The sequence below is a fragment of the Trematomus bernacchii genome, unplaced genomic scaffold, assembly GCF_902827165.1.
Source record: "Trematomus bernacchii unplaced genomic scaffold, fTreBer1.1, whole genome shotgun sequence".
NCBI lineage: Eukaryota > Metazoa > Chordata > Actinopteri > Perciformes > Nototheniidae > Trematomus > Trematomus bernacchii.
The window spans coordinates 845,551-858,479 of NW_022987698.1; the positions used below are offsets into that span (position 1 = coordinate 845,551).

Below are 12,929 nucleotides of genomic sequence, written 5' to 3' on the forward strand. Positions count from 1 at the left end.
CATACTCTTGTTTATACAAAATAATCAGATGCCTATTTGGTTGTCATGTGGCATTTTAATTTAGGCCTTTTTCTTTTTTATGTCTTTGGCCTATATTTAGTTTTATTCTGGATATGACTTGTAACCAGAGGTGGGAAGTAACTAAGTACCTTTACACCAGTGCTATACTTAAGTACAATAATGAGGAACTGTAAAGGGAAAAATAGTCAAATGATTACGAAAAAAGTAAACCAGAACTTTGTTTGACTACAACAGTAAAATGCTCCTTGATGCAACAATATTATCTAGAAATGTCACTAGAAATATATATTTTGGCACAATAATTACTTTTACTCTTTATACTTTAAGTACATTTTGCTGATAATACTTTTGTACTTTTACTTAAGTAAGATTTTGAATGCATGACTTTTACTTGTAATGAAGTATTTTGACAATCATTTATTGGTACTTTTACTCAAGTAATGGATCTGAATACTTGTTCCACCACTGCTTGTTACCTTACAAAATGAAACATGTCCCCACTAGAGAGGCTACATAAAAGGTCGAAATGTGTTTCATAATTTCATTTGAACAAATAAATGCTGTAGGCTCCCTGAATGACCCACAGGAGGCGCTGTTGCCCTGCTGAAGAGTCGATCACATCACTTAAGCATGGCTGCTTTCTTTAATGCGTAGATTGATTTGGTCCACTAACTAGATTAGATTCCACTCAATTTGTGGACATGCATGTTTACTTTTATAAAAACAAAATCACCACGGTAAAATATAAAATGGCCAAAAGTCAATAAAATACGAAAAAGATAAGATTGTAGAATATAAATGAAACTACAAAGATACATTGGCTATAAATAGAGATAACACATCCATCGTCCCTGCTACTTTACTTAAACTTATTTTATACACCAGATATCCTACTAGTATTCAAAATTGATAATTTAACTGAACATATCAAATAAAACCTGTAACTCTATTATAGGAGATAAGACAACAAAATGAAGACAGGTCAGCATGACCTCACTAGACCTCACTAGACCTCACTGTCCAGTGAGGACATTAAGGATGGTCATGTCCTTGACAAAAATAAAAAAATGTAATCCGGTAATGTAGAGGTATATTAAGTTACCTTGAATTCAGTTTCCACTGTTCAATAAAGAGTTAGACATGGTGAGGGAAATATAACCTATTTAATTAATTGTTGTTGTTTTAGGCAATAAAATAACTTAGGACATTATTTCAAACTGCATTTAGTGGATGGCGTAGTTTAGAGATCTTTTTAGATCATGGACTAGAATACTTAATCCTTTATCAGCTTCTGTATACGTTTTTTCTTATCTGTACAACTTTAAGATAATTCCCGTTATTAAAATGTTTGTAAGTTATTACTAATAGATTTATTAGTGGTCAATGAACTAAGATTTCACTAATGACAGATCAATTAAATAGATTATAGAGGGAACACCTTTTAGGTAGCCAGGTGGTCAAATTCAAAATAAATTCTTCTAAGCTGTTTATCTGCCAGTGGAGCATGTCTTTTATTTAATCAGAAAAACCACAGTGGTTCACAAAGATGTTGGTTGTTAGATTAAAGCTAGAATTTTATTATGAAGAAAGAAAAAACCCATGATCAGATAGTCTCCATGACTCTTACACGTATAACTGCAGACTTCAATTTCGCTTATTAGAAAGTGTGAGCACCTCAAGTAACGTATTCATATTTTAACATCATCTAATATACTTTAATATGCATTGTACCAAGAAGGACACCAGTCACAGATATGTTTAACAAACCTGACAACCCAAAAGTTCTCCTGGCTTGTAACTGGAAAATTAAAATGATTTATTAGCCTTTAATTATAACTTGTAAAACCTTTTACAAGAGGTGACTCATTGCACAGTGGCCCCCATGTGGACTTCTTTCCCTTTATTCTGTAACACTGTTTTAAGAACTTGTGTGCTTCTTCCTTCTTTATTAAAAAGGTTATGTCCTAAGATATTAACCGTGTTGGGTTATATTCAGTTACAATGCTCCTTGAAATAAGCGCTTTTTTTTAATCAATAGATTTATTGATAGGATCTGGTGAAGTGCAACCTAGTACATTTACTTGAGTCCTTAAATATAAATTTGAGGCACTTGAAATTTTGCCTATTGATTATTTCAAATTGCTGCTATTTTATAATTCTACTCCATAACATCTCTGAAGCAAATAATGTACTTTCTACTCCACTGCAATTATTTAATAACTTTAGTTTCTTTACATAATCTTATTGCTAATACATTACAAATCAACTTATAATGTAGTGTCTATCATAATATATTCTACAAAGCAGTATACATTAAGTAACATTCGTTCACCATCTATTACAATAAAGGGATTACATAATTATAATCCAATTATATTAAATCATTCTGAAATATATATGCACAATTATTACTTTGTTTCTAATGTTTTTGATATAGGCCTAGTTTAACTTGATTATGAATGCAGGACTTTTTTTGTAACTAAGTATTTATACACTTTGGTATCACTACTTTTACTTTTACTTATATATCTGAGTACTTCCTCTAACACTGTTGATAGACAAGCGCGTGTTTGGTGGAACAAGTTCTCAGATCTTGTACTATACTTAAGTGTATGATTACTTTGTTACAAATAAAAGTCCTGCATTCAAAATGTTACTCAAGTAACAGTACTAAAGTATTGGCATCTAAATGTACTTAAAGTTCCAAAAGTAAAAGTACTCATTATGCAGATTGGCCCATTTCAGAATCATATATTATATGTTTTCTTTTTTTTATGTATTAATGTTTTTATCAATCTTGTTAAAGTGGAACCATTTTTAATTATGGGTAGCATGTGAATTGAATCTAGGTGTAACTCAAGTTTTATTTAAGTGTTTGTTTGTTTTTTAATCATTGATCCATATCTACAAAGTAACAAAAGGTAATAGTACACTATTTGCCTCTTAATTTATAGTGGGGCAGGAGTACAAAGTAGCAACACAATTGAAATACCCAAGTAACGTAGTAGTACCTCAGATGTGTACTTAATTACAGTAGATTAGTAAATCTACATAGTTACTTTACAACACTGTCTGGGGCTCGTGCGTACACCGCGCGCTAGTTTCTGTGGCGGCAGGGGTGGTTAGAGAGGGAGAAAATAAACCTTCATGTGCGTCGTCGTATGGGAAAGTAGTTCCGGGCACTTACCAAACGGGGGGGAGAGTCCCGGATGTTGGCTCGGCCGCCGAGAGAAAGGCGAACGGGAGAAGGCGGAGAGTAGCTGAAGAGGGACACCACGGCACCGCGGGCTCACCGGTGAAGCTAAGGCTACAGCGCTTCTTTTGCACAGGACGGTAACGTCAATAACACAGGACCCTCCTGGGGAGCCCCTGCGAGCTGAAGAAGAAGAGGAGGTGGAAGGAAGGGGAGGGGGCAGTTACTCTCAAACTACCGACAGGATTTAACAGACAGCCGCCGTCACAGCAAGCTTTCACCCAGAGTAAGTGAGCTACACGGGCATGGAAGTTGAACTAAGGCCCACGAAATGGACGACTTTAGCGGGGAAGTGAGCTGCACTGAAGTTGTGGGGATTGAGCCCGGGGAACAGGCCTTGGCACACGGCTTTCCGCTCGCCGTGGCGGGGCGTGCGGTGCGGGGGACACCTTTTTTCTCAGAGAGGCAGTCCGTGTTTCCCCGTGGTCAGTGTTAGTACACCCCGGCCGTGTTGTTGTAACTCTCCAAGTTGACAGCTCTGGCGTTAGCCCGCTGCTAGCACCGCCGTGCAACCGGTGACAACTGACAGGGCAACTTTGACAGCTAGCTAGCCAGTTTTGGTAGCCAGCTAACTTTAGCTGAGCGTTGTCGGTGTTTTCTCCTGGGCCAGGACTAGGTGTGTGCGTGTGTTTTTCCCTCGCAATAGGTGGATATAATGACCTATCTCAGCCCTCCAACAGCTATCGTTAGCTAGCTTTTTTTGTTTGTGTGACTGTGTGACTGTGTGACTGACTGTGTGTGACTGTGTGTGTATAAACCTAGTGTCATTTGCCTTTCCTGCATGCTCTGATGGTATTTGACTCACAGCTGTTGCAGTGTGTTTTCTCGTCTGTCAATCGTCTGTTTCTCAGGCGGCTGGTAAATTCCTCTAGAAAATAATGATCTTCGTATGGAAAACTAGTCGATCTTTATGAGAAGGCGCAGGTCTGTCATGTGGCTGGACAATCAACAAGTGCAAAGCATATTTCAGGTGAATTGTCTGCAACTGAATGTAACCTCGGACTGTGTCTTTGCCTCTGGTGGCATACCCTTGTGGATTGCCCTGAGATGGTACAGACTGTGTTGCAGTTTAACATTTGGACCTGCAGTGCAAGACATCTCTCAGGGCATGTCTCTCTGCTTTGATGTTTCACCAGTTGGTGTGTGATGCACTGATTAGTTAACGCTACGACTTTAAACTAAATAGCTGTGGCATTTGCGTGCAGCTGTATACAAAACGGTGCCCTTGCCTTCTCCTAACGGCCTTTATTAGACGATGGATGACTGCACTCTTAATATGCCCCGCTGTCAACTTGTGCAAGTTTTATCAATGAAGTCACGTTGTTGTTTTAGCGACTGAACCGACTGAGAATATTATCACATCATACTCCCAATTTTATTCAATTTATGACTAAAACAAACCATTATAAATTCCCCCAAAAATAACCTGACCCTGCCAGACGTTTTGCTTCAACTAACAAAATGCCCATAGCGTTAGTCAGCTCCCACAATCAAAGGTCAGACCTGGTTTGCTTAATCACCCATCCTTTAAATAGCAGGCCTACAGCGAGCTGTCTGGATCAGAATATCTGTGCATGCAGCTTTAGAAAGACACATGGTGTTTGAGTTGTCATGTTCCCCCATTCCAGGTAAGCAGAGCCAGAATAGCTTTATATATATTATTTTCTAGTACCTGGTTGTTCTGTCTTATTCTTTGAATTGTCCTACTGCTGTTCTCTGTAAAGCTCCATGTGCAGTTTATATGAATTGGCATTTTATTACAGGGTCCCTAGCTCCGTATAACATGCAAATACACCCCAACTCCTTCACAGGAAAAGTCTAAATCGTTGATGCCATCATGAAATTCAGAGTGTTTTACAAGCAATAATGTCTACTGAAAAACTATGTGAAACGCTGCAGTGGAATAATTGGCGTGGACATCGGAAGTGACATTTTGCTGTTGTATGCTGCCTGGCTGTAAGACAATAGACCTGGACTGCAGCCGCTGCTGGCTTTCCTTTACATACTGTGTGCAGAAACATGAATACGGCCCACACACCTTTTTTAGAATTTGTTCATTAGACTTATAGCATCCTTTCAATTCCATTAGCGATGTAATTATTCAGTTTTGATCATGACTCGAGGTGTTTTGACTTAAAGGCTAGATTTGGCATGTTTTCGGTCCGCTTTAAGCCGCTGTAGTAGTGGTTATTTGCTATTCTCATCAAATTAAATTGAACAGTGTTACCTTTTTACATTTTTTATGGGTCACCTGCTTTAAAAAAATCTTTGGATTAAACAGTGGAGAATATAACATAGAGAAGATCACACATCTGTTTATCCTTACAGTAAGCATTTAAAAGTGTGGATGGGAGGATGTGATACAGCCTCTCTTTAATGGTGGTTTTGGCCTGCAGTGCTCTGAGCAGTCTTTTGCCTAATGGTTTAAAAACACCTTTATCTCCAGGTCTTCCTGTGTTTTGTGTATGGCGCCAGTTAGAACATTCATCTATCATCCCTGAATAAAAAAATACTCTGTCATCGTCTGTAAGGTGATAGTATAATTAATATATTTAATAGAATAGTGACATGATATGAAGCTCATTTGGATGGGTGGCAAGGGTCAGCGTGCCAGTATAGTAGAGGGACTTCAGAACAGTTTTTCTACATCGGAAAAGCTCCTCATTTGGAATTCAGCATGTGGTCCCTAGCCCCTTCTCACTGAGAGGCTTTTTAATTTCTCCCCTTGTTGAAGTGATTATTCAAATGGCCATCCGTGAGATGCAGTTATCAGACTCCTGGTGGTAGTTCTGCCTGTGGCAATATGAACGCCCATCACAGCCCCCCCCCCCCCCACCACCCTGTGTTGTTGGACTGCACCCAACAGGTACTCTCTGTAGCAACCCCTATTAGACCTGCCATATCTTAACCCTTTAGGCAGAAAACCTATTGTGTTAAGCCATTGGCAGATGGCAATTTATTCATGAGGACGTCTGATATATATTTATATTTTTTTGGCAATGCGTAGCCGTGATGCTGTTGTTCAAAGCCCTCTCTCTAGTTTTTTTTACAATTATTTTTGGTCGCAATCCAAAGTGGCATACATTCCTCTCTGCTGTGAAATGTAGCGTTATTTCAGGTTGGGGGGTTTCGTTCGTTTTACCTCATCGCCCATCATCAAGTGCATTTTCCCCTTGGATTGGGCAAAAACAACACTGGATATTTTTTTTCTTTTCCGCTGTTAACTCTGCATGGAGGCTAGGTGACCTCTAATGCAGCCCAGGCCAAATGACTGGACACATTTGTTAGAAATGTCTCCCCGCATTGTGCTTTTATATCCAGTGGGAGGTTTTGTTCTCGCTGTGTTGGGGAGAAAGGTCTGGCTCAGTCTTCATTAGCAACGCTGTGCATCACTAGAATGCAGATGAGCTATGAAGCCATTCATCTGCTGGAAATGCCTCCCTGATTCCAATTTGAATCTTGTTTGCAGTCACATTGTGTGAGCCCACTTCTCCATGTTAAAGAAGTCTCTTTATGTGAGAGATCAGAGGGGGATAATTGCACTTAAGTGAACCTCATTTAGTGCTGGCCAGAGCAATTACTGTAACTGCAGTTCTCTGCGTTTTTGGGGAGCCTGGAGCAGCTGTCATTGAGTCTCTGTAGCTGAAATATCAAATGGTGAATAGAATGACATTGGCATGGCATCATGGGAATGGCAGATCCTTGGATGGATTTTAATTAGTTTATGCAGGTTTTTCCTCTGCCCCTTTTTTTCCCATCCCAAGAAAAGCGTAATTAAAAATGACAATTAGAAATGCATTATTTTAGTAATGATTGAAAATAAATTATTCTCAAGGTGCTGTAAGGTGAAAGAAGCCAGTACTCTTTCTTCAGGCGAACCCCCCCCCTCCAGGCTTGAGGGAGATGTTTTATCATTAATGTTATTCCGGAGCCACATTTTGAGTTTTGCTCAGCTGGGTGCTTTAATCTATTTTTGCTGTAAATTAATGAATTTTTAAAGAGCCCCTTGCTGGATATGGGTGGATGTGGGAATGCAGCATTCAGTTTTCAAACAAGCCTCTACTCCACCAGCACCCCCTCCCCCTCCTCACGGGATGGAGAGAGCGAATTTACTGAAGCACTACACTTTCATTTTTTATTCATCCTGCAATACACTGCCTAGTTCTCCTCGACCGACCCCCCCCCCCCCCCCCCCCCCTCCCAGTCTATTGAGTTGATTCTGTCAGTGAACTAGTCCTATGTGCTCCATACTCCCGGGTTGGAGTCGAATGTGGACATGAATCAGTGAAAGGAGTATGTGATGTTTAATTCAACCGAGTCGAATTATCGGCATATTTGCTCAGAACATGTTTTATCTGAAAGTGTTTAGCCCTGTATTTCCCCACCCGGACTAATCAGGGCCCATCTTTCTATTCGGGCATCTACTATAACTACCTACACCAGTGCACTGTAGGAGAGGATCCTGGGGTATATATTGGTGACTTTTGTAGTTCATTGCGGTTTCTCTGACTCATTTCAACCTTCGCTGTCTATTTTCAATGTTTGGTTATGTCTTATCTCTGCATCAAGATGTAAGGTAGATGAAAAGAAGTGTTTGTGTAATAATAGAACATGTGTTGGAGGGAATTGCAATGGAAGTCAAGGCCTACAAACCCCCCAACATCAAAGGGGAGTTAATGTAGTGCTTAATGACATTTCAAACAAAAGATTTTAGAATAAATGCAATGCTGTGTCATTTGAGATTTTACCGACCTACTCCAAGACCTGCTTAACTTTTCAATGCCTTCAAGGATTTTACAAGTCACCCTATTGTATGCTTTATCCTTGAGTTCTGATAAGCCATCAATATCAGTGTATTTCTCTTAAGCTTTTTTGCACATACTGCGTAGAAGCAGTTGATATGCTTATATGGATCACACTGTTAGAAGGCTTTCGAGCTGTGTGCAGCGAAAGAAGCTTGCTAATCTGACGCAGCTTAGGTAATAAGAAGGTGTCTTTCATCATTTGGTATCTGTTTGAATCAATACAGGGGCTCCTGTGGCTGATACAAAATGCACATCCAGGTGAAACGGCAAAATACCCAGAGACCGTTTTAATATAAAAGACATGGGGGCCTTCTGTCAGTTTTAAACGGGGAATATTTAAAAAAAAAAGAAAAAGAAAAATGATAGCACCAACAACTGGCTAAATAATGCAGCTTTGTGTGCAGTTCAGCAAACACATAGCTGCTCTATATGACAGATCATACACCTGTACTCAAATCCCGTAGAGATATCACAATTTAATAACATTATATTCCCCAAATGGTACTCTCAGCTTTCTTCTTTGTAATGAACGTATTTCAAGGCAGTTTAAATATGAAACCATGACGATGTATATTCGGCCATAAACTAGACTTCATTGATAATGAGATGATACGCGAGGCGGTGGTTGGGGCATGCATGAGTATAGAGAAACAATGAAAATCTGTCCGAGTTCAGCAGGATTTTAGATATACTAAGTGACTCTTAATTCAAAGAGATAACAGGGTTGTCTTGTCAGTCAAAAATCCACGGTCATAGAGTGTTACCCCGAACCCAAAGTGAATTAGATCTCCTTTTAATAGGCCTATGGACAGTGAGGTTTGATGGTATAATCTCTGCTGTAATAGGTACTTGCTTGCATACTGCAGCAGTGGAAGTAGTTGTAAAGGAAGTGTGCAATGCAATGATGTCAGCCCCATAGGTTACCTTACCCTATCCCTGTGTACAGTGCCATGTGCAGCAAACTCTCACATGTTTGGATGTCAATCTGCAGATTCTGAGAAGAAATTCAGAGATGGTGATGTCTAATCAAATCCACAGTCTGCTTTTGTAAGGTTAAACAGTGGAGTCTTGAAGACAGGGTTGACTCCCACATTACTCAAGATCATCCACTGCTGATGGTAAACTGGTGGGAGACGGATCATTCATCATGGAATCACATGACGGGGCACATTTCAACAGCTGTGTGTCGGTGGATCAGACCTGGAGGCTGTGCGTGGCCTCTTCATTTGTTTTGTGATTGCAGACAATGTTAATGTGGGCCGCTCCAGAAATAGCTTCATGTAAAAGTTGGAGACTGTGTGTGATGTGGTGTGTGTGAGGCTCATGATCTGTAGGGGCGAGTGCCAAGTTCTGCAGATGTGGTGTTGGGAATGAGCCGCGGTGGATCCGTTAGATTAAACACTTTTTCTTCATATGTCTTCATCATGCCTCATTGTCCTTTTGCATGCTCAGCAGAATTGCACATCATAAACCTCTCTCTTGTCGTCATTAGTCACTTCTTTCTCTGCATGGAACCTGATGGATTATCCTTAGATGTAGTACTTGGAGTCTCCATCTGTGATTCAGAAAACCCCTCACAGAAGCCAAAGATTCTCTCTGTGGAGTTGGAGGAAACGTTGATATGTGTGTGTGTGTGTGTGTGGACCAGGAAACCCACACTAAAGTTCACTCCCTTTGCACCAATCATTTCCAAGACATGTCACACATAGTCTCTTAATTACTGCTTAATTATGAGCCCTCACTCTTTTTTCTTTATCTCTCTCTGCGCCTACTCTCCTGTGCTCTTCACTTAGCAAACAACACGTCTGTAGAGACTTCAGAAGAATGCGTCTTGTTGCTCAGATGAGTCATACTTCCTCTGGCCTGCATGCCTCTCCCTCAGGGTGGATGAATGAGAGGGCGGATGGGTTAGCTGGAGGAGGGGCTCCATGGCCGAGGCAACGTGGTTAGTGCCAGTTGCCCAATGTAATTAAGAAAGTATCGGTGTGTCAGTCACAGGGCCGGAGACTTGCACATCAGTGTGGTTGTCCCTGGGTGGCTGTGTGACCGACGGCTTTAACCAGGCTGAGTCACCGCCTTCAAAACTGTTTGGAAATCTCATGGCCAGCTCTGACCCCGCGTGTCGGCCCCTCTGCTGAGGTGCTGTGGCCCTGGAGAGAAGCGAGACTACACCTGCAATCTGAGACATCTCTTTAGCTCTACTAAAGTGTATAGTGGAATGTAAAGACTCATGTGGAGGAGTTTACACATAACTAGACATAAGTGTTCCTCGGGAGGCCTGACTACAATATAGATCTCTGTGTGTGTGCTAATGCAGCTATGTGTGTGACACAGTTTTCTTGTTTTCATTTCCTTAACTTCTGCATCCAATTTTGCCTGATATTATATTGTACCAAAAAATGCACAGTTGTAAGTAAAGTTGATTATGTTTTTATTAATAATAATGAAACGGTATCAGTAAACCATTAGGCCCTTCTTAGCTCGAGCTGTTTCGCTCCCTTACCTGCTCTGCTTGGTCCCCTGCCAACATCTATGACTCACAGGAGACTGAGTGACCTACTTTTTAAGTCTTCGAGGAGTGCCAGAAGATCTTTTTTATTTGCAAGACAATACAGTGGGTAAATATAAGTCAATTAAAATGCACTTAATGCACCCATTTTTGGATATAAGCACCTAAAGGCTGTGTCAGCATGGCGGAAAGCTCCCAGGAATGCCTTCATTATCACAAGGAGAGAAGATATGTGGTAAACAGTTGATATCTCATTATAGGCAAACTGAGTTTAAGGCCACACTGGCTCTCAACAAGCTCATTTCAAAATATAACTAATTTAAGTGCTCTCATAATCCTGCAATCTCTGTGTGCTTTTATATTGCGCATTGCCAGTTTATCCAGGTTGTCAGAGATTATGGTCTGTACTTGTAGACAAAGCATTTATTTACACGAATCAGCGAAAGTTGCCTCAAGGCCTAGTCAGTTTGCTTTAGTAATGACAGAGGTTTGTCTGTACTGGCAAGGTTTAAGTCTGAACAGTTGCTCTTAAATATGATATGGAGAGGAGATGAAATGTTTGGTTACAGAAGCAGTCTCCCTAATGCCTGGTTTACAGTTTGTCTATACCTCTGAACAGAAAACAAGCATGGGATCAAAGGCCATAGGATATCTCGGATGGTTTGAGCTTGTTTTTCATTGGAAGAAAATGCCGCTTTGCAGTAGATGGAATTTCCACTTTAATCACTAATTGGCGTTTTTTGGTTGTGTTGTCTCTCATCGAAGCAGAATCAAGCTGTGCAGCTGAATGCAGTGTCTTCGCTGCTCTTTTCCCTTAAACAAGGCTTGGCTGCTTTGATATGTCAGTTTTGTTTTAGTGTGCCGCCTCCGTCTTGACACGATTGGCCCCGCTCGCTCCGACCTCTTGGAAACCCCCCGGCGTGCCCGCCCCAGGGTGTGTGTTCAGTCATTTATTCGGCTTCCTCTCAAAGGCTGCCATGCCTTCGCTTCCCTCTGGTTTCCCTCCTCTTATTAAGATGCAGAAGGCAGAGCTGGGTCTGAAAGGCTTTGTGACTGGTGTGTACAGTGGGGGGGTTAGGGAGGGACTGCGAGCAGGGACACTCTAATGACTTAATGTGCAATGTAAAGACCGACCACACTGCAGCTAAGTTCCACAGCTCACAGCGCTCGGAATTCTGCCTTTTTTTCTGCGAGTCCAGTCGAGGAAAGTCGAAATGATGCTCTGACAAAAGTGACCATAATTGGAGAGGACTTTGGTTAATGCTGATTGCTGCTTCGGTTTATGCCTGATAATCCCCATTTACTCATCTGAAATGACTGCCTCTGAAAAGCTCTTTTTCTCTTGTCATTTCTCCAATAAATGTTGTGATATTTTTGCCACTTTTTAAGAGGCTCGAGCGTCGAACCACTTTGATCTCCACTCTGCCATTTTGTTTTCCGTGTAATCTTCCTGGTGACTTTATTCGAAACCTAGCAGGACATTTCTCAGTTCAATACATTCATAGTTGCCTATATAACTTTACTGTATTTTCTCTTTTGGTCTGTTACAAACGCACGTCCTTTTATTTGTGGTTTGTGTGGTTTGCTAGAATACTGCTACTGAGATAAGAAGCAGGGCTAGTACACATAATCACTGGTGATACTGGTGCCTGTAAATTCAGTTCCTGGCTCCATCAGACAATCTGCTCACTCCCAGAAATGTGATTCAGCACCACACATTATTCCCCACAGAATTGAACATATGATTTTTAGTCACAGGACATTTTAATATATTTTAGAGCCATGATGAGCTGCGTCCAAATCCATATTTTTAAATGCATTTCAAGTAGAGGTGAAAGGCAGTTATGCACAATGAACCCACAAAGAGACGTTTAAGTGTCCCATTATATTTCATAAACAGAATTCAACTTTAATATGACTTTATAGAACCTCATATGTTAAAGTTGCAAATGGCAGCTACTTGTGTACCTCTTTACTAGAAACATCTCTGCCTCATGGCATTGGATGAAAGTAATGCAGTCTAATGCAACAAAGCCTCCCGTCATGAAGATTATAATGTTTAGTTTTTCGTTAAATGGTTTTCGAGAGGTTTTGATTATTTTGGAGGATGTCCTTTTTGGTGCTGTTGTTGAACTGCATTGCATTGCATGGAGTGTTGAATATGTTGAGTCACACTTAGCCCATTGTCATACCGGCCTAAAGTAGAGATTAAAATGTTTCCCAGCTTTGCCATCATCTATTCATCTCTAACAAACACTGCAGCCACATTTACTTCATGAATCACGGCGGTTTGAGTGTAATACAATATCATGTATTATTACACAGCTTCAATAACAGAAAG

General features: G+C 40.6%; 1 protein-coding gene across 1 annotated transcript in view; it reads left to right on the forward strand.

The window, feature by feature from the left end:
• Positions 1-3,203: 3,203 nt before the first annotated feature.
• The window catches only part of foxj3 (forkhead box J3), a 69,147-nt gene continuing 59,421 nt past the window's right edge, over positions 3,204-12,929 (forward strand). Inside the window, exon 1 of the mRNA XM_034138914.1 lies at positions 3,204-3,500. The gene's annotated coding sequence lies outside the window, so the exon portion shown is untranslated. The remainder of the gene's footprint in view (positions 3,501-12,929) is intronic.